The sequence below is a fragment of the Saimiri boliviensis genome, chromosome 6 (assembly GCF_048565385.1).
Source record: "Saimiri boliviensis isolate mSaiBol1 chromosome 6, mSaiBol1.pri, whole genome shotgun sequence".
NCBI classification, from domain to species: Eukaryota; Metazoa; Chordata; class Mammalia; order Primates; family Cebidae; genus Saimiri; species Saimiri boliviensis.
In genome coordinates this window covers 127,058,434-127,085,267 of record NC_133454.1, presented here as the reverse complement: position 1 = coordinate 127,085,267, position 26,834 = coordinate 127,058,434, and the positions used below count along the sequence as shown (strand labels likewise).

At 48.7% G+C, this 26,834-nt stretch overlaps 1 long non-coding RNA gene across 1 annotated transcript; it reads left to right on the top strand.

Moving 5' to 3' along the window:
• Window positions 1–527: 527 nt before the first annotated feature.
• Window positions 528–26,657, top strand: LOC141584919 (uncharacterized). The gene is made up of 3 exons (XR_012518219.1): window positions 528–722; window positions 13,388–13,588; window positions 25,608–26,657. It is a non-coding gene; the product is annotated as an uncharacterized LOC141584919 (long non-coding RNA).
• The last annotated feature ends 177 nt before the right edge of the window (window positions 26,658–26,834 follow it).

Below are 26,834 nucleotides of genomic sequence, written 5' to 3'. Positions count from 1 at the left end.
CGCCCACCACCATGTTCAGCTATTTTTTGTATTTTTTAGTAGAGACAGGGTTTCACCATGTTGGCCAGGCTGGTCTCAAACTCCTGACCTCAAGTGATTCACCTGCCTTGGCCTCCCAAAGTGCTGGGATTACAAGCGTGAGGCACCACATCCGGCCCTATTTGTCTGGTTCTAAAATCAGCTTTTTCCAGTTGTGCATGTGAACTAATTTGGGCATTTCAAAGTACTCCATTTGGCATTATAAGTTGGGGTCATCACGAGTTATGCATGAGCAGTTTTCTAAATATTTGTGTGAAGAGGCACCACAGTATTAAACACAAATCCAGCCAATGTTTTTCATGTGGATCTTTCCTTCAGGAGCCATGGAACCGAGCTTCAGAACCTGGCCAGTTTAAAAGATTATAAATTTGACACTGAAGGCATAGAGATTTCACTCTTTTCAGAGAGAAATTGCTTTTTCCCTGATCAAAATTTGAAATGAGAAAAAAGGTTGCAAACTCTAATGAGGAAGACAAACAGACTCTTAACCTCGGAAAAAAGTGAAAATCATGAATATGTAATCAGCAGAGTCTCTAGAGAATAACAGATGAAACTCCCACCTCTCAGGAGAGTTTCAGCTCCAGCCCCACAGAGTAAAGAGTATTTGTAGCTTGAAGCAAGTCTGAATTTACAACCAAGCCTGGGAGGAATTTGGCCCTGAGCAGGACCTTATCAGAAATCGGGTGAGTCTGTGGTTCATGCTGGTACCAAGGCTCTGGTTGCTGGTGAGGTGGTGGCATCGTGGGAGGCTCCCTTCAGGTCTCAGCTGGGGTGAACCTTAATATAACAAGATTCCAAAAATATGATTAAGTACAGAGTCTAAAGCCTGAGGATGGCCGCCTGGGACACAGACTCAAGTTGCCCTAAATGTACACTCTGATTAGCAGCAGATACAAGCTGGGGTTTTTTTGTTTGCTTTTTGTTTTCTTTGTTTTTTTAGTAGGGGTTTAGTTCTTGTTGCCCAGGCTGGAGTGCAGTGGTGTGATCTCAGCTCACTGCAACCTCCGCCTCTCGGGTTCAAGCAATTCTCCTGCCTCAGCCTCCCGAGCAGCTGGGAGCTGGGATTATAGGCATGCGCCACCACGCCCGACTAATTTTGTATTTTTAGTAGAGATGGGGTTTCTTCATGTTGGTCAGACTGGTCTCAAACTCCTGACCTCAGGTGATCCACCCACCTCGGCCTCCCAATGTGCTGGGATTACAGGCGTGAGCCACCACACCCGGCACAAGCAGGTTTTTAAGGAAAAACGAAGAGGCAGTTCCTAAGTTGTTTACCAGAATTTTTTTGTTTTTGAGTGGAGGTTTTCACTCTATTGGCTAGGCTGAAGTGCAGTGGCATGATCTCAGCTTGCTGCAACCTTCCCTCTCAGGCTCAAGCAATCCTCCCACCTCAACCTCCCCAGTAGCTGGGACTACAGGCTTGCACCACCACGCCTGGCTAATTTTGGTATTTTTTTGTAGAGAAGGGGTTTTACCATGTTGCCTAGGCTGGTCTCAAACCCCTAGACTCCAGTGATCCAACTGCCTCAGCCTCCCAAAGTGCTTGGATTACAGGCGTGAGCCACCGCACCCAGCCCCTTTACCAGGAATTTACATTAAAATAATGTGAGCCGGGTGGGTGTGGTGGCTCACGCCTGTAATCCCAACACTTTAGGAAGCTGAGGCGGACGGATCACCTGAGGTCGAGAGTTCGAGACCAACCTGACCAACATGGAGAAACCCCATCCCTACTAAAAATGCACACATACACACACACAAATTTGCCAGGCATGCTGGTGCATGCCTGTAGTCCCAGCTACTCGGGAGGCAAAGGCAGGAGAATCGTCTGAACCCAGGAGGCGGAGGTTGCGGTAAGCCGAGAGATGGAGCCAAGTGCGTAAGCAGAAGCATCCGTTATCTTCCAGTTAACGGACTTAGCAAATTCGCCTTTGTTTGAGTTGGGTTTCTGTTGCTTTCCATCAAAATCAGCCTAACACAAGCTAAAGAGCAAGTGTGAGGAGTGAGCCCGCCCCTGCTGCAGTGTGCGGCACGTTTGCAGGCTGCAGAGGCACGGGCTAGAGTCCAGACAATCGACGCTGTGGACCCCGCCTGCAGCGTGGCCTCAGAGAGCTGGAGCTGGACCCAAACGTCCCCAGAATGAACCAGTAACGGAGCAGTCAGTGTGCCTCCCTGCCCTCCTTGATTCCTGAAATAACCGCTTAAGTATATAAATCGGCCACACCCCACTGAAATACTCCAGAGGGAGAAAAAAAGTAACTTTGTGATAACATTGGGGTCTCCGTTGAGTGTTTCTGGGCTGCACATTCACCAGAAGTCAAGGCCAGGTGCAAGTCAGAAAGGCCGTGCTGCATAATGGGGTATGCTGCGTGTTGGCCACAAGTGACTGACTTTACCATCCCCTTTCAAAGCTAGAAGATGCCTCTTCAAAAGGTGTTGTTCAGAGAACCTCCCAGCCTGTGGGGCTGGCACATAGAAGGGACAGGGATGGCACCCTTGGCACGGCAGATAGAGCAGCGGGGAGCCTGGGTCCGTGACACCGCAGAGTGCCTGCCGCTCCGTGCAGAGGACAGCGGCCTTGCTGCTGAGTGAAAACACACTTCTGGCTTGTTTTAGCTGCTGCTGTTGGGGGACTTTGTAACCTCAGTGGAACTTGTGTCTGATTAATATACAACCTGAAGTAAGAACAAGAACCACAGAGAAGCAGGAAGTGGTTAGGAGGATTTTTTTTTTTTTTTTTTTTTTTAGCCCCTGAAGGTGAATCTGTTTCTGAAAACAATCTTTTGTTTTTCTTTAAATAAAAAGCGGCTTTTTAAAATAAAGGCACAGCCAAACTAAATACATGTTGAGCAAATGTGTAAAGACTTTGGGCCGGGCGCAGTGGCTCACGCCTGTAATCCCAGCACTTTAGGAGGCCAAAGCGGGCAGATCATTTGAGGTGAGGAGCTTGAGACCAGCCTCGCCAACATGGTGAAACCCTGGTTCCACTAAAAATACAATAAAAATGAGCCGGACATGATGGTACATGCCTGTATTCCCAGCTACTCGGGAGACTGAGACAGGAGAATTGCTTGAACCCAGGAGGCAGAGGTTGCAGTGAGCCGAGATCACACCATTGCACTCCAGCCAGAGTGACAGAGTGAGAACTTGTGTTAAAAAAAAAAAGAAAAAAAAAAGTAAAAGACTTTGAAGGTGACCAGGTGTGGTGGCTCACGCCTGTTATCCCAGCAGTTTGGGAGGCCAAAGCAGGTGGATCACTTGAGCCTAGGAGTTCGAGACCAGCCTGGGCAACATGGTAAAACCCCATCTCTACAAAAAAAAAAAAAAAAGACTTTGAAGGGACAATAAATTACTAGCCTATCTGTGTTCATATCCCATAGTCTAGTCCCTAATATTTAAAAAGTAGTCTTAAGATAATTGGTATGCCATTATTATACACCCCTTAAGCATATAGAAAAGTAAAAACATGCTCAGTGTCATTAGTTATTAAGGAAATGCAAATTTTTTTTTTTTTTTTTAGATGGAGTTTCACTCTGTCACCCAGGCTGGGGTGCAATGGCATGATCTCTGCTCTCTGCAACCTCCACCTCCCGAGTTCAAATGATTCTCCTGCCTTGGCCTCCCGGGTAGCTGGGATTACAGGCATCTGCCACCATGTCCAGCTAATTTGTGTAGTTTTAGTTAGAGACAGGGTTTCACCATGTTGGCCAGGCTGGTCTCCAACTCCTGACCTTGGGTGATCTGCCTGCCTCAGCCTCCCAAAGTGCTGGGATTACAGACGTGAGCCACTGTGCCCAGCTGGAAATGTAAATTAAAGCCACAATGAAATACCATGTACACAAGACGCTAACAATTCCAACTGTCAACAGGAGCCAGAGCAACTCTAACCTCCACGTGCTGTGGCTCGGAGGGATTATCAAACCGTCAGCCACACTGAAAAACTGTATTAGCTACAAAATCTCCAAGGTATATACTTGGGATGGGTGATTTTATGTGTTAATTTGGTCAGGCCACAACACCCAAATATTTGGTCAAACATTATTCTAGATGTTTCTGTGACGGTATTTTTTAGATGAGATTGACAAATCAGTAGATTTTGAGTGAAGCAGATGACCCTCCATAATGTGGGTGGGCCTCATCTCATCAGCTGAAAACCTTAAGAGAGATGACGGAGGTTCCCTGAACAAGAAGGAATTCTGCCAGAGTCAGCCTTCAGCTTCAAGCAGTGGCATCACCTCTTCACGGGGTCTCCAGCCTGCCAGACCATCCTGCAGAATTGGACTTTTCTGAACATACCTGACCTCAGGAGATCTGGCCACCTCAGCCACCCAAAGTTCCGGGATTAGGGGCATAAGCCATTACACCCGTCCAAATTTTTGTATTTTTAAAATAAATTTTAGGCCAGGTGCAGTGGCTCACGCCTGTAATCCCAGCACTTTGGGAGGCCACGGCGGGCAGATCACGAGGTCAGAACATCCAGACCAGCCTGACCAACATAGTGAAACCCCGTCTCTACTAAAAATACAAAAATTAGCCGGGCATGGTGGTGGGTGCCTGTAATCCCAGCTACTCAGGAGGCTGAGGCAGGAGAATCACTTGAACCCGGAAGACAGAGGTTGCAGTGAGCCGAGATCGCGCCACTGTACTTCAGCCTGGGTGATGGATCGAGACTCTTATCTAATTGGCTTATGTGCTTGGTGGAGGTCCTGTCCTGCAGGCTGGAGTGCAGTGGCACAGTCTCAGCTCACTGCAACTTACACCTTCCCGGGTTCAATGACTCTCCTGCCTCAGCCTTCCAAGTAGGTGGGACTACAAGCACCCACCACCATGCCTGGCTAGTTTTTGTATTTTTAGTAGAGACGGGGTTTCACCATGTTGGCCAGACTGGTCTCAAACTCCTGACCTTGTGATTCCCCCACCTCGGCCTACCAAAGTGCTGGGATTACAGGCGTGAGCCTCTATGCCTGGCCTACCAATAGCACTTTAAAGCCAGAAAAGTAAATAAATAAATAAATAATGAATTTTAAAACAAAATCTTTACCACTAGGAAGGCTGAAACCAGAAGATGGCTTGAGGCTAGGCATTCAAGGCTGTAATGTGCTGCAGTCGAGCCTGTGAATAGCCACCGCACTCCAGCCTGGCCAACACAGCAAGACTTTGTCTCAAAACAAAGAAAAACAAAACCTTTAAATATGAGACGGGAATTTGCTAACGTAAAAAGATTCAGTATTTATTAAGAAATTGCAAAATTTCTTAATTTGTATGCCCTTAATAACATGGCCACAAACTATATAAAATAAAATATGATGGAATTATGATGAGAAATACACAAAACAGGTGTGTGTGTGTGTGTGTGTGTGTGTGTGTGTGTGTATGTGTGTGTGTGTTTGCCAATCTCAATCTTAGTTCATTTCTATTTCGTCCCAGCCTATAGTGGGATATTTTGACATAGCGCTTCGGTAAATGACAGAACAGCCTGAGAAAGCAATCAGAATAATATTGAAGATTTGAATGACTGCAAAGACACTTTCTTTTCAAGCACACATAAAGCACCCATGAGATCCTATACAGCACCAGAAACATCCACATCCTTCAACGGACTGAAATCTTAGAGCATGTTTTCTGTACACAGTACAACTGAGCTAGAAACCAATTATTAAAAGATAACTTGGGTCTTTGTGATGAAGAGACTATTTCTTTTCTTTTTCTTTTTCTTTTTATTATTTTTATTTTTTTTTTTTTTGAGGTGGAGTCTCACTCTCTCACCCTGGCTGGAGTGCAGTAACGCAATCTCAGCTCACTGCAACCTCCACCTCCCAGGTCCAAGCGATTCTCCTGCCTCAGCCTCCTAAGTAGCTGGGATTACAGGCGTGCACTACCATGCCCAGCTAATTTTCATATTTTTAGTAGAGATCGGGTTTCACCATGTTGGCCAGGTTGGTCCTAAACTCCTGATCTCTTGATCCACCTACCTCAGCCTCCCAAAGTGCTGGGATTACAGGCTCTAGCCACCATACCTGGCCTCTCTCACTTTTAACTTTACTTTTAAACCTCTTAACAGAGTCTTTTGCAAAGCAAACATTTTATTTTCTTTCTTTCTTTTTTTCTTTTTTCTTTTTTCTTTTTCTTTTCTTTTTTTTTTTTTTTTTTTTTTTTTTTTTTTTTTTTTTTGAGACAGGGTTTCACTCTGCCTCTGCTGCCCAGCTCAGGCTGGAGTGCAGTGGCACAATCACAGCTCACTGCAGCCTTGACCTCCCAGGCTCAAGTGATCCTCCCACCTTAACCTCCTGTGTAGCTGGGACTACAGGCATGCACCAACATACCTGGTTAATTTTTTTTATTGTTTGTAGAGATGGGGTCTCACTGTGTTGCCCAGGCTGGTCTTGAATCCCTGGGCTCAAGTGATCCTACTGACTTAACCTACCAAAGTGCTGGGATTACAGGTGTAAGCCGCAGTGCCCAGCCAAACATTTTCATTCTTATGAGATGCAATTTATCCATTTTATCTTTTATGGATCATGCTTTGAGTATTAATTTAAGAATTCTTTGCCTAGCCCTAGATCCTAAACATTTTCTCACATTTTTTCCCTAAAGTTATATAATTTTTTATCCTGTAATTAAGTCTATAATCCATTTCAGTTAATTTTGTATACATTGTGAGGTTTAGATTAACATTTCTCTTTTTTGCCTATAAAATTCTAATTGCTCCATGACCTTCTGTTGCAAGGTATGTTAGTCCATTTTCACACTGCTCTGAAGATACTGCCCAGGCCTGAGTAATTTATAAAGGAAAGAGTTTTAATTGACCAACAGTTCTGCATGACTGAGGAGGCCTCAGGAAATTTACAGTCACAGCAGAAGGGGAAGCATGCCCATCTTACATGGCAGCAGGCTAGAGAGAGCAAACGAAAAGCCCAGGGGAGACTGCCTTTTATAAAACCATGAGATCTCATGAGAACTCTCCCACTATCATGAGAACAGCATGGGGGCAACGGTCCCCATGATCCAGTCACCTCCCACCAGGTCTCACCCTCAACACCTGGGGAATACGATTCAAGATCAGATTTGGGTGGGGACACAGCATAACCACATGATCCCACCCCTGACCCATCCCAAATCTCATGTCCGTTTCACACTGCAAAACGCAATCATGCCAAAGTCTCAACTCATTCCAGCATTAACTCAAAAGTCCACAGTCTCAAATCTCATCTGAGACACGGCCAGTCCCTTCTGCCTACGAGCTTGTAAAATCAAAAGCAAGCTAGTTACTTTCTAGATACGGTGAGGATACAGGCATTAGGTAAACGCTCCCATTCCAAATGGGAGAAATTGGCCAAAACAAAAGGGGCCACAGGCCCCATGCAAGTCTGAAATTCGGCGGGGCAGTCATTACATCTTAAAGCTGCAAAATGATCTCCTTTGGCTCTATGTCTCACATCCAGGGCATTCTGATCCAAGGGGCAGGCGCCTATGGCCTCAAGCAGCTTATTCACAGGCTGGCATTCAGTGCCTGTGTCTTTCCAGGGGATCTACTATTCTAGGGTCTGGAGGACGGTGGCCCTCTTCTCGTATCTCTACTAGGCAGTGCCCCAGTGGGGACTCTGTGGGAGCTCCAACTTCACACATCCCTTCCATACCTATCCTAGCAAAGGTTCTCCATGAGGGCTTTGTCCCTGCAGCAGACTTTTGCCTGGACGTCCAGGCATTTCCATACATCCTCTGAAATCTACGCAGAGGTTCCAAAACCTCAGTTCTTGACTTCTGTGCACCTGCAGGCCCAACATCACATGGAAGCTGCCAAGGCTTGGGGTTTGCACCCTCTGAAGCAATGGCTCAGGTTACTTTGGCCCCTTTTAGCCATGATGAGCTGAAGCGGTTGAGATGCTGGGTGCCACGTCCTGAGGCTTCACAGGGCAGTGAGGGCCCTGGGCCCATGAAACCATTTTTTTTCCCCTAGGCCTCTGGGCCTGCGATTGGAGGCGCTGCCAACGAGATCTCTGACATGCCCTGGTGACATCTTCCTCATTGGCGGAAATGACTCACAGTTCTACGTGTCTGGGGAGTTAAATGGTGTCTCTACTAAAAATACAAAAATTAGCTGAGCATGGTGGTGCATGCCTGTAGCCCCAGCTACTCAGGGTGGCTGAGGCAGGAGAATCTCTTGAACCCAGGAGGCAGAGGTTGCAGTGAGCTGAGATCGCACCACTGTGCTCCAGCCTGGTGACAGAGCAAGACTCCATTAAAAAAAAAAATTCAGCTCCTCATTACTTATGCAAATTCCTGCAGTGGGCTTGAATTTCTCCCCAGAAATTGTTTTTTCTGTTGCATCATCAGGCTGCAAATTTTCTAAACTTTTATGCTCTGCCTCCCTTTTAAACATAAGTTCCAATTTCAAATAGTCTCCTTGTGAATGCATAAAACTGAATGTTTTCAGAATAATCCAGGTCACGTCTTGAGTGCTTTGCTGCTTAGAAATTTCTTTTGCCAGATGCCCTAAACCGTCTCTCTCAAGTTCAGAGTTCCCCAGATCTCTAGGGCAGGAGCAAAATGCCGCCCATTCTCTTTGCTGAAAAGCATAGCATGAGTCACCTTTACTCCAGTTCCCCATAAGCGCCTCATCTCCATCTGAGACCATCTCAGCCTGGACTTCACTGTTCACACCATTATCAGTACTTTGCTCAAAAGCATTCAACAAGTCTCTAGGAAGCTCCAAACTTTCCAGTATCTTCCTGTTCTCTTCTGATCCCCACCAACTGTTCCAACCTCTGCCCATGACCCAGTTCCAAAGTCACTGCCACATTTTCAAGTATCGTTAGAGCAGTCTCCCACTCTGCGATACCAATTTACTCTACTAGTCCATTGTCACATTGCTATAAAAATGCCACCTGAGGCTGGGTAATTTATAAAGGAAAGCGGTTTAATTGATTGACAGTTCCACATGGCTAGGGAGGCCTCAGGAAACATAATCACAACAGAAGGGAAAGGTATGTCTTACATGATGGCAGGTAGAGAGAGAGAGAGAGAGAGCAAAAAACCCAAGTTTTGTTTTTTTGTGTGTTTTTTTCTTTTTTTGAGACAGTCTCTCTGTTATCCAGGCTGGAGATCTCTGCTCACTGCAACCTCTGCCTCCTCTGCCCTCTGGGTTCAAGTTATTCTCCTGCCCCAGCTTCCTACATAGCTGGGATCGCAGGCATGTGCCACCATACCTGGCTAATTTTTTTTATTTTTAGTAGAGATGGGGTTTCTCCATATTGGTCAGGCTGGTCTCAAACTCCTGACCTCAAGTGATCTGTCTGCCTCAGCCTCCCAAAGTGCTGGAATTACAGATATGAGCCACAATGCCTGGCAGGGAAATGGCCATTTATAAAACCCTCAGATCTCGTGAGCACTTCCTCACTATCTCAGGAAGAGCACTGGGGAAACCACCCTAAGATCCAATCACCTTCCACTAGGTCTCTCCCCTAGCACCTGGGGATTACAATTCAAGATGAGATTTGGGTGGGGACACAAAGCCTAGCCATATCAAAAGGACTGTCTTTTCTCCACGGTCCTGGTTTTGCGTCTTTGTAAAAAATCACTTGGAAGGAAATTCTGATACGTGCCACCACATAGATGAACCTTGAGGACATTATGCTAAGTGAAACAACCCAGTCACGAAAAGACAAATACTGTATGATTCCATTTACATGAGATACTTCAGAGTAGTCAAAACCATAGAAGCAGAAAGTAGAATGGTGGTTGCCAGGGATTGGGAGGAGAATGGAGAGTTAGTGTTTAATGGGCAGAGTTCTGATTTTATAAGATAAAGAGAGTTCTAGAAATGGACAGCAGTAGTAGTTACACAACATGAATGGTTTTTTGTTTGTTTGTATGTTTGTTTTTTTGTTTTTGAGACGGAGTTTCACTCTTGTTACCCAGGCTGGAGTGCAATGGCGCGATCTCGGCTCACCGCAACCTCCGCCTCCTGGGTTCAGGCAATTCTCCTGCCTCAGCCTCCTGAGTAGCTGGGATTACAGGCACACGCCACCATGCCCAGCTAATTTTTTGTATTTTTAGTAGAGACGAAGTTTCACCATGTTGACCAGGATGGTCTCGATCTCTTGACCTCGTGATCCACCCGCCTCGGCCTCCCAAAGTGCTGGGATTACAGGCTTGAGCCACCGCGCCCGGCCATGAATGTTTTTAATACCACTAAACTTTGCACTTAAAAATAGTTAAGATGGTAAATTGTATGCACGTGTATTTTACTACAATAAAAAAAAGAAGTTGAAAAAAAAAAAATCGCTTGGGGCCAGACATGGTGGCTTACGCCTGTAATCCCAGCATTTTGGGTGGCCAAGGTGGGCAGATTGCTGGAGCCCAGGAGTCTGAGACCAGCCTGGGCAATATAGTGAAGCCTCATCTCTACAAATAATTTTTTAAAATTCTCCCAGCATGGTGGTGCACTCCTATAGTCCTAGCTACCCAGGAGGCCACCGTGGGAGAATCACCTGAGCCCAGGAGGTCGAGGCTGCAGTGAGCCGTGATTGCACCACTGCACTCCAGCCTGGGTGACGGAGAGAGGACCTGTCAATTTAATTGCTAATTTGTGTTTCAGTCTGTCTTATTTTATGCTATTTGTCCTCCCTGTTCTGTTTTCTGGTTTTTTTTCTTTTTCTTTTTCATTGGTTGAGTGTATCATTCCATTTTCCCTCCTGCTAATGTAGATGATATACACTCTGTGTACTCTCTTAGGGACACCCTAAAACTGCCCGCACACATACACCTCTTTGCTTGTTCGTTTTCTCGAATCTCTGTTCCTCTGTCTGTGATCATTCACGTTCTGCTCAAAGAACATCAGCGGCCAATTGTCAAATGACCACCACTTTTTCCCGTTCCCGTGCCCAAGTCCCTTCACAACGTGACTCTGCTGCTCTGTCCACCGAGAGGAAAAGCATCACTCTGGCTCCTGAATCTGGGCTTGGTCACACAGCGTGCTCTGGACAATGGAATATGAGCAAAAGGGACACAAGAGGCGGCCTGGAAAGCGCCTGTACGCCGAGGTAGCCCTCTCTTGTGCTAAAAAGCCCGGGCTGACGTCCTGGAGAATGCGAGACCACACGGAAGGAGTTCCCACTATCTTTTTCTTTTCTTTCTTTCTTTTTTTTTTTTTTTTGAGACAGACGAGTCTCATTGTGTCATCCAGGCTGGAGTGCAGTGTCGCAATCTCAGCTCACTGCCACCTCCGCCTCAAGTGATTCTCCTGCCTCAGCTTCCTGTGTAGCTGGGATTACAGGCATATGCCACCACGCCCAGCTAATTTTTGTGTTTTTAGTAGAGATGGGGTTTCACCATGTTGGTCAGGTTGATTTTGAATACTGAACAATTAAAAACTTGGTTTCAAAGAACTTTACTTGGAGGCCAGGTTCAGTGGCTCACGCCTGTAATCCCAGCTCTTTGGAAGGCCAAGGCAGGCAGATCACTTGAGGTCAGGAATTCAAGACCAGCCTGGCCAACAGGGTGAAACCCTGTCTCTACTAAAAATAAAAAAAATTAGCCAGGAGTGGTGGCACATGCCTTTAATCCCAGTTACCCAGGAGGCTGAGGCAGGAGAATAGCTTGAATGTGGGATGTGGGAAGTAGAAAAGTTCTCTTCAAAGTTTTCTGTCTTGTTAAAGAATAAGTCCTTCTTGCTTTTTGCTAATAACTCTTTGTTAAGCCCCCTCCTATGCAGCTGTTAGACACACTCACAGGCACGTAGTACATTCTACCTCCTTGTACTTTAACCAAGACGCCTGTGCTGGACGCGCTCACAGGCATGTCCCAGCTCGCAGCCCGTGCCCTTCCTTATTTGGACTTCCTTTTCGTTCTCCATTGCTTTTACCTGCATAGAAAAGTTTTAAGTTGTTAGCCAACTGGGTTTTAGGTTAGATTGTGAGGTCTGGCTCCAATCAACGGAGATTAGACACAGCAGTAAGGATGACCCCAAATGCATAAGGCATAAATACGTCTGCTTTTCCTTTGTTCGTTGTACTCTGGTGGCAAGATGGCTAGTGAGGGTTCCCTTCCTGCAGGAAGTAAAATTTGCCTTGCTGAAAGCTCCTTTGTCTCAGTGCTAATTTTCTTTGTGGCACCAAGCATCTGTTTCCAACATGGGAGGTAGAGGTTGCAGTGAGCCAAGATTTCACCACTGCACTCCAGCCTGGGCAACAGAGACTCCATCTCCAAAACAAACAAACAAACAAAAAAGAAAGAAAGAAAGAAAAGAACTTTACTTGGAGAGAAAATTGCAATGCAATAATATTTCTTTGTTTCATACTAGACTCGAGTGCCTGACTCACGGCTTGGCTGAAATTTTCAAAAGCCAAGTTTTGCCGCAGGTCAATTCACTACCTATTTTTTTTTCTTGCTCTTAGGTGAGATGAACATATTTGTTTTGTTTGTTTGTTTTGAGACGGAGTTTCGCTCTTGTTACCCAGGCTGGAGTGCAATGGCGTGATCTCGGCTCACTGCAACCTCCGCCTCCCAGGTTCAGGCAATTCTCCTGCCTCAGCCTCCCGAGTAGCTGGGATTACAGGCACGTGCCACCAAGCCCAGCTAGTTGTTGTATTTTTAGTAGAGACGGGGTTTCACCATGTTGACCAGAATGGTCTCGATCTCTTGACCTGGTGATCCACCCGCCTTGGCCTCCCAAAGTGCTGGGATTACAGGCTTGAGCCACCGCGCCTGGCCAAGATGAATATATTAAAGCAGGAGACTGTGCTCAGTTGCCTAACTGTACAAAATACGTAGAAAAAGAAGAGATGCTGCTTTCTGAAGATGTTACGATAACACCAAAGCGAACAGTAGTGAGAAACTTTGAAGCTGGGTTTTTTGTTCGTTTGTTTTCTTTTGCTTGCTGAGACAGAGTCTCACTCTGCAGCCCAGGCTGGAGTGCAGTGGCTTGATCTCAGCTCACTGCAACCTCCACTTCCTGGATTCAAGCGATTCTCCTGCCTCAGCCTCCCAAGTATCTGGGACTACAGGCATGTGCCACTATGCCACTCTAATTTTTGTATTTTGAGTAGAGTCAGAGTTTCACTGCATTGGCCAGGCTGGTCTCGAACTCCTGACCTCAAGTGATCCACCCGCATCAGCCTCCCAAAGTGCTGGGATTACAGGTGTGAGCCACTGTGCCTAGCTGAAGCTAGATTTTTACAAAAATTATTTTCAGCCATTTATTGAGCACCTACTGTGTTCTAGGCACTGTGCTAAATGTTTTAGAGGCATTATCTCATTTAGGCATCTAGCTCAAAGTCACGTGGCAGAGTTGGGCCCTGAAGCCCAGCCCAGCACCTGCTCTCTTACACACTGCTCCTTCCTTCCTCTTCAGTGTGAATGAGCTGCAGCCACACAACCTCACAATTGGGAATCGGGGATCATCAGAGGAAAGACTCCTGTCTGAAGGATGTGACTTTGTCCCAGATACTGACAAACACCTTTGCCAAGAGAACTCAGAAATGACTGCAAGCCCCAACCCAAGAAACTGGACTCTGGAGAACAGCTCATGAAATCTCAGCATCTGCCTTGTCTGGTAAGCCTTGTTAGCCACTCACCTCTGTCCCATACTGAGGTTTGATGGCATCGGCTTGGTTTGAACTCTGTATTACTCATCTATTGCTGCATCGCAAATGACCCCCAAGCTTAGCCACTTAAAACAACACGCAGGTATTATATTCGTTTCTGAGTCACAAATTTGGGAGTGCTTTAGCTAGGAGTTGCTGCTGGGGTCTCTCATGAGGTGAGAGAGATGGTGCCCGGGGCTTACCTGGGGCTGCAGGATTCACGTCCACACTGGTGCACTCACATGAACAGTGATGTAGTGCTGGCTTTGTCAGGGCGCCTCAGATCCTCACCACTGGACCTCCACAGAGCTGCTTGAGTGTCCTCATGACATGGCAGCTGGCTTTCCCAGAACATGTGATTCAAGAGAGCAAGACGGAAGCCACAGTGCCTTTTACGACCTGGTCTCGGAAGTCACGCGCATCACTTCCACACACAAAGTCCAGCCTATACTCGAGGGGTAGGGATTAGGTTCACTTCTATTTTTTTAAGCGGGGAGACGTGGTCTCCCTCTGTCACCCAGGCTGGAGTGCAGTGGCACAATCACGGCTCACTGCAGCCTCAAGCTCCCAGTCAGGTTCAAATGATCCCCCTGCCTCAGCCTCTCGAGTACCTGGGACTACAGGTGCATGCCACCACACCGGACTAATTTTATTTTTAATTGTAATTCTCATTGTAATTTTGTTTTGAATAATTCCTGGGCTCAAGATATCCTCCTGCTTTGGCCTCCCAAAATGCTGGGATTACTGGAAACGCCCTGGCCAGTTTCCAAATTTTGAGGGAGAAATCGTCAAAGGATTTACGGACATATTTTGAATCTATCGCAATCTCTTTCAGCTGAAAGTACAGAAACTCACATGACCTAACCAGGGCAAGTGGAGCTGGACTCTCACGGAATGGAACCAGGCAACTAAAAACTGCCCACCACCTCTCTCTCTCTCTCTCTCTCTCACACACACACACACACACACACACACACACCTGCTCTACTCTCTCAGCCGTAACCAACACCACAGTCCACTCTGGATTCACCTTCTCACAGCCTCTTGACCTGAATAGAAGCTCCCATCTCAGAGGGGGCTCCGGGCTCCTGGCCAACTGTGCTTGGGACGGGTCAGGGAGGACTCTGATAAGCCGGGCTCAGTTCCTGTGCTCCCCCCGAGGGACCAGTTGCTGCTGTGGCTGGAGCTGAGGCTCTTTGATTGGCAGGGCTTGGGTCAATCCTTGTGTCTAGGGAGCAGGGCCTGGGACCAGCAGGGAACGCTGGCCAGGTGGGTAGAGGAAGAGAGCTGGGCAGCTATCCCAGTTGCGTGTGCAACTGTTGCCTTGGCTGGATTTATGAGCCAAAGGTCGCGGTTGTCCTATTTTTGGAACAGCAGGAAAAAGCAGCTGCTTCCAACTCTGGCAATGGCAATCCTCCGCAGGAGTGGCCTCGTCGCTGGTTCTACCTGAAGATCTAAACCCACCGAGCCTGGATCTCCGAGAGGGCACCGCCTTCTCTTTTAAGGTGGGACACGCCGTAAGCCCGGCACCTGTGGCAGGCGCAGCAGACAGCCGGGCCAAGCCTTCCACCAGATTTTCCGCCCTGAATGCTGCTCCTGAGGACAAGGCTCATGACGTTAGTTTAAGGAGAAGCGGAGAAGGCGAACGCTCACGTCTGCATGAGCCACGGCCACGCTCCTGACCTTGTTTGCGGCAGAAAATCCCATCTGGAAATGGCAAGGTCCCACCCTGACCCTGTCCAGAGTCTGCCGGCGGGGAGGTCTGGAGTTCAAGCGTGGTTTCATTGCCAAAAACAACTCCCAGAGAAACACCCAGCAGCTTTCAGGGGTAACCGTGTGTGCGGGTGCAGTGAAAGGAGGCTTCCGGCTGTACGAGAGCACCCCGACTTCACCCCACCTGTTTCAGGGCTGGCTTTCCGCTTTGCTGGCTATGAAGGCAAGCTGCAGAGTGGGCCAGAGGTTGCGCGTGACTTTGCTTTTGCTTCTAAAATTCCTGGGCTTCAACTTAATTTCAGTCAGGATAGTTAACATTTAACTAACAATAACCTTTTTTTTTTTTTTTTTTTTTTTTTTTTTTTTTTTTTTTTTTGAGACAGACTCTCGCTCTGTCACCAGGTGCCACGCTGGAGTGCAGTGGTATGATCTGGGCTCACTGCAACCTCCACCTCCCGGGTTCAGGCAATTCTCCTGCCTCAGCCTCCCGAGTAGCTAGGACAACAGGTGCCTGCCACCACGCCCAGCTAAGAGACGGGGTTTCACCATGTTGGCCAGGATGGTCTCAATCTCTTGACCTCTGCCCGCCTCGGCCTCCCAAAGTGCTGAGATTACAGGTGTGAGCCACCATGCCCGGCCCAAGAGTCTTCCGAATCTTTTCCAGAGTGCTTTTGAGAGCATTTTCTGAGGCTCTTTGAGAAAGGATGAAGGCTTGGTAGTCAGCCTCCTGGGTACACATTTCAGTTCTGACCTCAGTTTTCTCATCAGTGAAATGGGGATCTGAAGATCTGCCAAGTGCCTGGCATGTGAGAGGTATTTGGTAACAACAGGGCCCTTTGTGGAGGAGGAAACAGGCCCACAGTTGAAGCAGCTCACAGCTGTAATCCAGTACTTTGAAAAGGTGAGGCAGGCGGGTCACTTGAGCCCAGGAGTTCGAGACCAGCCTGAGCAACACCAGGGAGAACCCCCTGTCTACAAAAAATTTTTTAAAATAGCCAGACACAGGAGGCTGAGGCAGGAGAATTGCCTGAACCCAGGAGGCGGAGGTTGCGGTAAGCCGAGATCGCGCCATTGCACTCCAGCCTGGGCAACAAGAGTGAAACTCCGACTCAAAAAAACAAAACAAAAAAATAAAAATAAAAATAAAAATAGCCAGACACGGTGGCGCATGCCTGTAGTCCCAGCTCCTCTGGAGTCTGAGGCAGGAGGATCACTTGAGTCCAGGAGGTCAAAGCTGTAGTGAGCCGTGATTGCACCACCACATTTCAGCTTGGGCAACAGAGCAAAACCCTGTCTTGAAACAAACAAAAAGAAACTGGCCCAGAGAGGGCTGACCACTCTGACCAAGGTCAACAGCTGGGTAAAGGCAGCCATGAGCCCCAGTCTCTAGTTGCAGGGTCCCCAAGCAGGGCGGAGAAGAGTTCTCAGGCCTCGTGTGAGGATGGAGAGGAAGGGAACCCGATCCTGAGCTGCAGCCACCTGGGACCTTGACCAAGCAGGGAACAAGCAGGGGCGGCAGGAGGAGGGGCAGGGAGGGGTGGAGCCAAATTCCTGCAGCTGCCCTGCCGGGATGGTGCCACTGGGGGCAGGACCTGTGGGCTGAGACCTGGTGCCAAGGCCTGCAAGCAGCCTCAGGTTTTGCCCCTGAGGCCTGGGGTCACTCTCCACACCCCCAAGGCCGCCCCCCCCCATGCTGGTCAGTCCCGGGGCTGCCACCAAAGGGCCAAACCCTGGGTGAACAGACGCCAGCCCCCTGATCTGCCCCTTCTGCCTGCTCCTGAACAGTAGCTGGCCGGGGCCAGAGGCTCCTGCTGCAAATGCTTTTCATTTGCAACCTGCGCGGCCCCCTCCCCAGCCAGGGAGCAAATCCAGCCACCAGTTTCAAATGTTCCAACCTTCAGACCAAAGCCGGTCCCACTCCCACCCCTACCCCATCCCTGACTGGCTGAAGCCGATCCTTTCCCTTGGGCTTCCTGTCCCTCGTATAATGAGGGGCAGTGAACAGAGTTACCAGCCTCTCTCGGTCACTCTGCACCAGAATTTAAGAATTTTAAAAAAAGCCGGGCGCGGTGGCTCAAGCCTGTAATCCCAGTACTTTGAGAGGCTGAGGCAGGTGGATCACGAGGTCAAGAGATCGAGACCATCCCGGTCAACATGGTGAAACCCCGTCTCTACTAAAAATACAAAAAATTAGCTGGGCATGGTGGCGCGTGCCTGTAATTCCAGCTACTCAGGAGGCTGAGGCAGGAGAATTGCCTGAACCCAGGAGGCAGAGGTTGCGGTGAGCCGAGATCGCGCCATTGCACTCCAGCCTGGGTAACAAGAGTGAAACTCCGTCTCAAAAAAAAAACAAAAAAAAAACCCAGCAGCTTGAGCCTCCACCTGTGGCAGAGGTGCTTCAAGCACAGGCCTGGAGCCAGAAAGCCTTAGTTCAAATCCTGAGTCACCCTCTTACTAGCTGTGTGACCTTAGACCGTTACTTTACCTCTCTGTGCCTCTGTTTCCTCATCTCTAAAATGGAGATAAAAGGTCGGGCACGGTGGCTCACACCCGTAATCCTAGCACTTTGGGAGGCTGAAGCAGGCAGATCACTTGAAGTTATGAGTTGGAGACCAGCCTGGCCAACATGGTGAAAGCCATATCTATGAAAAATATAAAACAGCTACATATGGTGGCAGGTGCCCGTAATCCCAGCTACTCCAGAGGCCTAGGCAGGAGAGTCACTTGAATTCAGGAGGAGGAGGTTGCAGTGAGCCGAGATCGCACCACTGCAGTCCAGGCTGGGTGACAGAGTGACGCTGTCTCAAATAATAAAAAATTTAAAAAACAAAATGGAGATAATAAGAGCATCCACCAGGTGGGTTCTTTCTGCTGATTAAATGAGTTAACATATGTCAAGTGCTTGGGACATTTCCTGGAGAAGCTCACCCTGCTCCCTCCCATGTGCTGCTAGGGAGTCCCGACCACATGCCCTGAGTGTCACCTGTCAACCGTCCAGCTAGAGGGGCTCCCAGCCTCTCACTGATGACCATCCGCTCACCCCCACGCCTTGCAGCACCAGCTCACACAGGTGGCTCATGCCAGTCCTGAGGCACCCAGACAGGGCCCAGTCCCTTTTCCTGGCCACAGGGAGCCTCTCCATCCACGTGCCTGCAGTCTCAGAGCTACGCGGTCAAAATGCCCAGCCCAGTCACCCTGAAGAATGTGCAAGTGATTGTTTGCAGGAAGCTTTCTTTTAAAAAGATTTTTAGCTAGACACAGTGGCTCATGCCTGTAATCCCAGCACTTTGGGAGGCTGAAGTGGGCGAATCAAGAGGTCAGGAGTTTGAGACCACCCTGGCCAACATGGTGAAACCCCATCTCTACCAAAAATACAAAAATATTAGCCAAGCTTGGTAGTGGGTGCCTGTAATTCCAAATCTGGAGGCTGAGGCAGAATTGCTTGAACCCAGGAGGTGGAGGTTACAGTAAGCCGAGATCACGTCATTGCACTCCAGCCTGGCAACAGTGCAACACTCCATCTCCAAAAAAAAAAAAAAATATATATATATATGCATATACACACACATACACATACATATGTATCTATATTTATATATATTATATAAATATATATAAATATATATAAATATGCATATACACATATAAATATAAATATATGCATATAAATGCACATATGCATATAAATATAGATATATATGTGCATTTATATGCATATAAATGCACATATGCATATAAATATATATAAATATGCATATACACACACATACACATACATATGTATCTATATTTATATATATATTATATATATTATATATGTATATATTATATATACACATATATGTATATATTATATATATTATATATATTATGTATACATATATTATATATGTATAATATATACATAATAATGTATATATTATATATATATAATATATGTCTATATTATACATATATGTATATATTATATATATGTTTTATTTTATATATATTTATATATAAATATATATTATAAATTATATATATCTTTATATATAATATACATATACATATATATGTATATATAATATATAATATACATATACATATATATGTATATATAATATATAATATATAATATATATTTTTATATATTATGTATAAATATACGTATATACACATAAAATATATATACACATATATGTATATATATGTGTGAGTGTATATATATATATGTGTGTGTATATATATATATATATTTTTTTTTTTTTTTTAAGCTGGGCACAGTGGCTCACACCTCTAACCCCAGCACTTTGGGAGGGTGAGGTGGGTGGATCACTTGAGGTCAGGAGTTTGCGATCACCCTGGCCAACATGGCGAAACCCTGTCTCTCTTAAAAATACAAAAATTAGCCAGGCATGGTGGCATGTGTCTGTAATCCCAGGTACCCAGGAGCCTGAGGCATGAGGATCACTTGAACCCAGGAGGCAAGGTTGCAGTGAGTCGAGATCACGCCACTGCACTCTAGCCTGGGTGATGGAGTGAGATTGTCTCAAAAAATAAAATAAAATATAGAGACGGGGCCTCACTCTTTTGCCCAGGCTGGAGTGCAGTAGCACAATCATAGTTCACTGTAGCCTCTAACTCCTGGACTCAAGCGATCCTCCCACATCAGCCTCTGCGTAGCTGGGACTGCAGGTGTGTGCAGTGCACCCAATTCCTGCGGGAAGCTTTGAAAACAGCCACTTTTCTCCTGCTACTCTAGAACCTGTGGATGCCCGAGTGTCCCCCAGGCCTGATCTGTGGCCTCCCACGGCCACTGTCTTGCCTGCCTGCACAGTGAACCACTGTGGTCCAAGGACTCCAGCCCTACTCATGCCAAGCCACTGGCAGAGCTGCCTGCCCCCAGGACCGGGGCATCCCAAGCATACCCAGGCTGCAGGCCCTGGGCCCTTCCTGGCAGGCTCCTTGGGGCAGGGTTATGAGACCCACCGGAACAGCGCCCCCCTCAGACAGCAGTCTGTCTTCAGGGCTTGGGAGTTTCAGGATTTCACTGAGATGATAGGCGTGCTGCACGTTCCTCTTGGGGACTTGGTGAGGGGTCCTTCCTGGAGCATGACTTCCAAAAGGGGTCAGCTTTCCTTCACCAGAAACACAACTGCCAGTCAGCCCCTCACATCCAAGGTGCATAAGGCCCCTCCCCATGGAGCCTCTGCTAAGCGTCTCCAGCCTGGGAGGTAGGACCCAGGGCACCAACTCGGCCCATCTACCCACTTGCTCAGTGAACCTAGGAGGTCCAGTTCCCTCTCTGGGCCTCAGTTTCCCTATCTGTTAGGTGTTGAGTTAGCTGGTGCCCAAGGCCTCCTGAGCTGTCGCAGGCTCTGATTCCTGAAAGTCACCAACCCTGCTCAAAAGCCTGCAGTAGCTCCCTAGAGGCCTGGGAGTCGATTCCCACTCCTTCCTCCAGCAGACAAGGCCTCTGCTGAGGTCACCAGGCCCCTGTCCACTCAACCCCTGGGAGCCTCCTCCGTAGCTTCCGGTCCTGCCTGTGCCTGCGTCATTCCTGCCTTGAGCCTGGCCCCCTGCTCTCTCTTCTGGTCCCCAACCCCTTCCCTTCCTCTTTTTCCCAGAGCCACCCATGAAAAAGCCTGGGAGCTGCTCAGCCCTGGGTGTGAATCCAGCTCCGCCTTTTCTGAGCTGCGTGGCCTTGGACAAGTCACCTCACCTCTTTGATCTTTGGCTTCATTGCAAAGGGGTTGGATGCGACAGTCATCTAAGTCCCTACCGTGCTCCCAGCACAGTGGGGTGCCAGGCCTGTGGGCACGGGCAGGTCTCTGAGAGGAGACTCGTAAAATGCTACTGGGTTGAAGAGAGAGAGGAGAAGATCGGAAGGGCGAAACCCGGGCCTGGTGCCTTCGAGACAGAGGTGGCAGCAGCGGGGATGGGGCGCAGCTGCCGGTGGTGTCTGCACACCCATGTCCTGACTCAGGGTAAAGGGGAGTCGGCCACCTCCCCGCAGCAGCAGAGACAGAAGAGAACCAGACCTGGCCCTGCCCTCGGGGATGAGCCTGTGGTTCCAGGGAAGGCAGTGAGCAGCCCAGGCTCCCCAGGGGGGCTGAGGAAGGCAGAAGTGTCCCAGGGCACCTGAGCCATTGCAGGAGGGACAGAGAGGAGGGCTGAAGGAGGGGCAGGCAGGGAACAGTGGGCAGAGGGGCTCCCAGTGAGCCAAGCTGGGCAGCACAACGGTGAATGGGGCATGGAGGGGCAGGGAACGTTCTGGACAGACAGCAAGACCTGCAGGGGGTAGTCTTCATCCTGAGGGCAGCAGGCATGTGTGAGGGTGGTAGGCTTTCTGGAATTGTCCAACTCCAGATCGTGCAATGAGCTGGCAGAAGGTGCCAGACAGGCTCAGCTCTGCAGGAGGTGGCCACAGGAAGAGCGGCTAGGCTGGGCAGGCGGGTGGGGCCTTGGGGCGGGGCGAGCCCCACGTGCACCAACGGAGGCTCCCTGGAGCTTCGGGAAACCCTTGATGCCTCAGTCCCCAGAGGCAGGAGGCCACCCAGACTTCCGGGCTTATAAAATGGCCCTCACCAGGCTGGGGCTGTCCCAGCATCTGTGACCATGCGTCCGGACAATGGAATTCATCACACGACCAGCAGCAACTGTCACCGCAAGGCTGTCCTTTTCTTGGATTGAGACCATTCCCTGGCTTGCTGTCATTACAACCCCTGTGAGAGCAACCCCTCCTACAGGAGGCCCTCCAGGGTGGATCCTTGAGTTTTGGTGCCTTGAACTCCTCTTGTTCACAGGCAGCTCTGGGGTCCGATGCTGTTACCCGGCCCGGGCGTCCGGCCTCGAACTCACCCTCCCCGAGGCAGCCTGGGATGGGGCAGAGGATCCCTCAGTGACACGGCGCAGCTTGCCTCTCATTGCTTTTCTTGATCCCCAAGGGCAACCCTGCTCCCAGGGGGAGGCCAGGTGGGCTGACGTCTTACAGCTTCCAAAGATGGGACGGTTCTCGGGCGAGGCCAGGTAGGCCTTGAGCTTGGGCCAAGCGCCAAGGTGTGCCACGTAGGCTGAGAGCAGGGGCAGGGTGTCCAGACAGGCAGACACCGTGTCACTGGTAGAGGGTTGGGACTGCAACCCTCTGTTGTTTTTTGGATTTTTGAGATCGAGTCTCCCTCTGTCACCCAGGCTGGAGTGCAGTGGAGCGATCTCAGCTCACTGCAACCTCTGCCTCCCGGGTTCGAGCAATTCTTCTGCCTCAGCCTCCCGAGTAGCTGGGACTACAGTGGGGCCAGATTCACCCCAGCTCTACCCCCTCCACCCCTGGCACTTGCCCAGGGAACCGTCCCAGTGGCTTAGTGTGTGTCCCCTCGCCCTCCTGAAGGAGCTGGGGCTGTACCTCGTGTCGGGAAGTAGACGATGGTGTCACTAGGAGAGACAAGCAGATGAAGGCGGTGAAGGAGGTTCGCCCTCGCTGGAGCTGGGCGGACCTCCAGCGGACTGGGTTACGGTGATGACTCAGCCTGGCCCTGCCCCCAACCCAGTCCAGACCCCACCTTACAGGCAGGGAAGTGGAAGCGCAACAGGAAGCGGGAGGTGGGGTGGGCCCAGAGACCTACTCACTGTTTGGCCCCACCCCCACAGCCCCCCCCAGTCCCACCCCAGGAATGCGCCAAGGAGCAGGTCAGGGTAAGGAGGCGTGGGCATGATGAGGGCAGGGTCAGGCAAGGCTCAGCTTGCCCATCTGCATGGATATACCCTGCCTGCAGGCAGTGTCTTTGCAAGAGGCACCCACACCTAACGACCACCACAAATTGACACATCCCCATGCCCACCCCCAAACCACACAGACCGCCAGGACTGAGGACCTCGCACATTCCTGGGTCCCCAGCACCAGTAGGTGCTCAAAAAAATGCTTTTTTAGGAGACTGAGTCTCACTCTGTCGCCCAGGCTGGAATGCAATGAAGACCATCTCGCTCACTGCAACCTCTGCCTCCCGGGTTCAAGCGATTCTTCTGCCTCAGCCTCCCGAGTAGCTGGGATTACACATGTGCGCCATCACTCCTGGCTAATTTTTGTATTTTTAGTAGAGACAGGGTTTCAACATATCAGCCAGGCTGGTCTCAAACTCCTGACCGAGTGATTTGCTCGCCTTGGCCTCCCAAAGTGCTAGGATTACAGGCATGAGCCACCACCCGTGGCCAAAAAATGCTTATTGCATGGATGAATGCAGTTCCAATAAATAGACCTACCCATGTACACACCCACTCTCTGTGGTGGTAATAACAAAAAATTCTTGGGGCCTGAATAATGAGTTGAGGGCTTTACACGTATTACAACTGTAAGGCTCATTTTCGTTTGATTGATTGATTGAGACAGAGTTTCACTGTGTCGCTCAGGCTGGAGTGCAGTGGTGCTATCTCGGCTCACTGCAACCTTCGCCTCCCAGGTTCAAGAGATTCTCCTGCCTCAGCCTCCCAAGTAGCTGGGATTTACTACCACGCCCGGCTAATTTTCAAATTTTTAGTAGAGACAGGGTTTCGCCATGTTGGCCAGGCTGGTCTCAAACTCCCGACCTCAGTCAGGTGGCGCCTCTGCCTCCCAAAGTGCTGAGATTACAGGTGTGAGTCACCGCGCCCAGCTCATCTTCATTTTATAGAAGAGGAAACTGAGGAAGCACAGAGATGCTAAATGACATGCCCGAGGCCACACAGCTGGTGAACAGGATTTAAACCCAGGTCTGGCTCCAGGGGCCTGTGCTGCTCCAGTCTTGTTCTTTCCTCTTTGAGACCTTGTAGTTGAGGAAAGCCAGAATTTGTCATCCCAAAATATGCCTCTTTGACGTAAAATTATTCTTGAGCTGGAGGCAATTAAGGAGCAAACAGGCCAAGTGCTGTGGCTCACACCTGTAATCCCAACTGAGGTGGGCAGATCGCCTGAGGTCACGAGTTCAAGACCAGCCTGGCCAACACGGCAAAACCCCGTCTCTACTAGAAATATGAAAATCATTGCTTATAGCCATTATTGGAGGTAATGAAAAGAAACGAAATTTTTTTAAAAGAAAGAAATATGAACATTAGCCAGGCATGGGCGTGGGCACCTGTAATCCCAACTACTCAGGAGGCTGAGGCAGGAGAATCGCTTGAACTGGGGAGGTGGAGGTTGCAGTGAGCCAAGATGGAGCCATTACACTCCAGCCTGGGTGACAAGAGTGAAACTCAGTCTCAAAAAAAATACATACATACATAAAATAAAACAAAATAAAAAATAAAAATACATAAATTTTCCAGGTGTGGTGGCGCATGCCTGTAATCCCATCCAGTGGGGAGGCTGAGGCAGAGTTGCTTGAACCTGGGAGGCAGAGGTTACAGTGAGCTGCGATCGGGCTGCGACACTCCAGAGCGAGACTCCATCTCAAAGCAGCAGCAGCAGGAACAGAAAGGGCGCTGCCTGTCCTCCTCTCCTGCCTATGTAAATTCTCCTTTATTAAAGACAACTCTAGATTCTCAGCCCCAAGGATTTGTTACCAGAGGAAACCTGAATTCTTTCACCTGGCGAGTAAGAAATGACTTCACGGGAACGCAGGTTTAGATGAACAGGGGTTTTATTACTTGGCATAAGTAAGGAGAACACTGAGAGGATTCTCCAAAGCAGCATCTCCCCATGGGAAAGGCACAGGAGAGTTTTATGGCGTGATGGAGGTGGCGGGGGGGTGATGGCATGCAGAGGAGAGGTCCCAGTTGCACAGACACAGTGAGTCATTAAGCCAGTGTTCCCAGAAAAAGCGGTCCAGATCCAGATCCCAAGAGAGGGTTCTTGGATCTCTCGCAGGGAGGAATTCAAGGCGAGTGGCAGAGTGCAGTGAGAAGAGCGAGCTATTGCAAGCCGCTCCGTTACAGCCTAGGGCATCTTCCAAAAGCGAGAGGAAAGATGCACCATCTTTAAGTTCTCATACGGGGTTCTCATCTATGCAAAGACTCAACTAAATTGTGCCTCTGTGTGGGTGGGCTGACAGTATGACAAAATTTATTATTTTATTGATTTAAAGAAAACTATCCTTGACATTTTAATGTGTGAGTGCGCCAAAGCATAACCAGAATTATCTCAAAAACATATGTTGTCATGGGTACTGGAACGTCTGGAATTTCTGTGGCTGCAGTAGTGTGTCCTTGTGGGCAGTACCAAGCGGTTTCCTTAGCTGTAAGCATCTTAGAACCATGGGTTGTGACTGGCGCCAAATGTGCCTTGCTAGTTTTAAGACAGACTTGATTTTTTTTTTTTTTTTTCAGATGGAGCCTTTTTTTTTTTTAGATCGTCTGTCATCAGGCTGGAGTGCATGGGTGCAATCTCAGCTCACTGCAACCTCTGCCTCCCAGGTTCAAGCGATTCTCCTGCCTCAGGCTCCCAAGCAGCTGGGACTACAGGCACCTGCCACCACACCCGGCTAATTTTTTGTATTTTAGTAGAGATGGGATTTCACCATGTTGGCCAGGATGGTCTCAATCTCCTGACCTCATGATCTGCACACCTCAGCCTCCCAAAGTGCTGGGATTACAGGTGTGAGCCATTGCATCCAGCCAAGATGGATCTGATTTGAAAATGGTGTCACTCTGGCTTTCCCAGGCTCCTGCTTCCCTGGCAGTCCTCCGACCTACTTATAAGAGAACCCTTAATCCAAAGGAGAGAAGAGTGAAGATGGCTTGCAGCAACTTCTTCGTGCTGATGGGGGAGTTTTATCTTTGGAACAGGATTCTCTCATATGGCCTCTAGGGAGCCAGGGGAGGTCCTCGTTTAGGCGGACCCCCCTAGTACGAGAGGTGGAAAAGTCTCTGGATGCCTGAGTTACAAGGCCTAGAGATATGGCGTGTTTATTTCCCGGCTCAGAAGATGGAACGGGTTGGAAGCCTTGTGCCAGCATCATATTTATGTGAAACAGCCATATTAACAGAAGACACGAACTTTACCAAGGGCTTAAACAAGAAAGGGCCAAAGATAAGTGAGAACAAGAGAAGCTACCGAAGGCTCTAGGAAGGGCAAAAACCAGTGAGATTCCGGAGGGCAAACTTAATGACGGACCAAGTAGCTGGGATGGTGCCTTGGTTACATTTATGCAACCAGGCAGTTTGTTCATATATCTTCTGTATCTCTTCTATTGTGCTCGCTTTGGTACCACATATATCTTCTTCTACCTGACCTGAGGTGTTCACATAAGTGCAGGAGGTTTTAAAATTTATTATTTTATTATTATTATTATTATTAGAGATGGAGTTTCCCTCTGCCTCCTGGGTTCAAGCAATTTACCTGCCTCAGTCTCCCAAGGAGCTGGGATTACAGGTGTGTGCCACCATGTCTGGCTAATTTTGTATTTTTAGTAGAGACGGGGCTTCACCATGTTGGTCAGGCTGATCTCAAACTCCTGCCCTCAAGTTATCCACCTGCCTTGGCCTCCCAAAGTGCTGGGATTACAGGCGTGAGCCACCACGCCCAGCTGGATTTTTTATTATAGGACAGCCTAC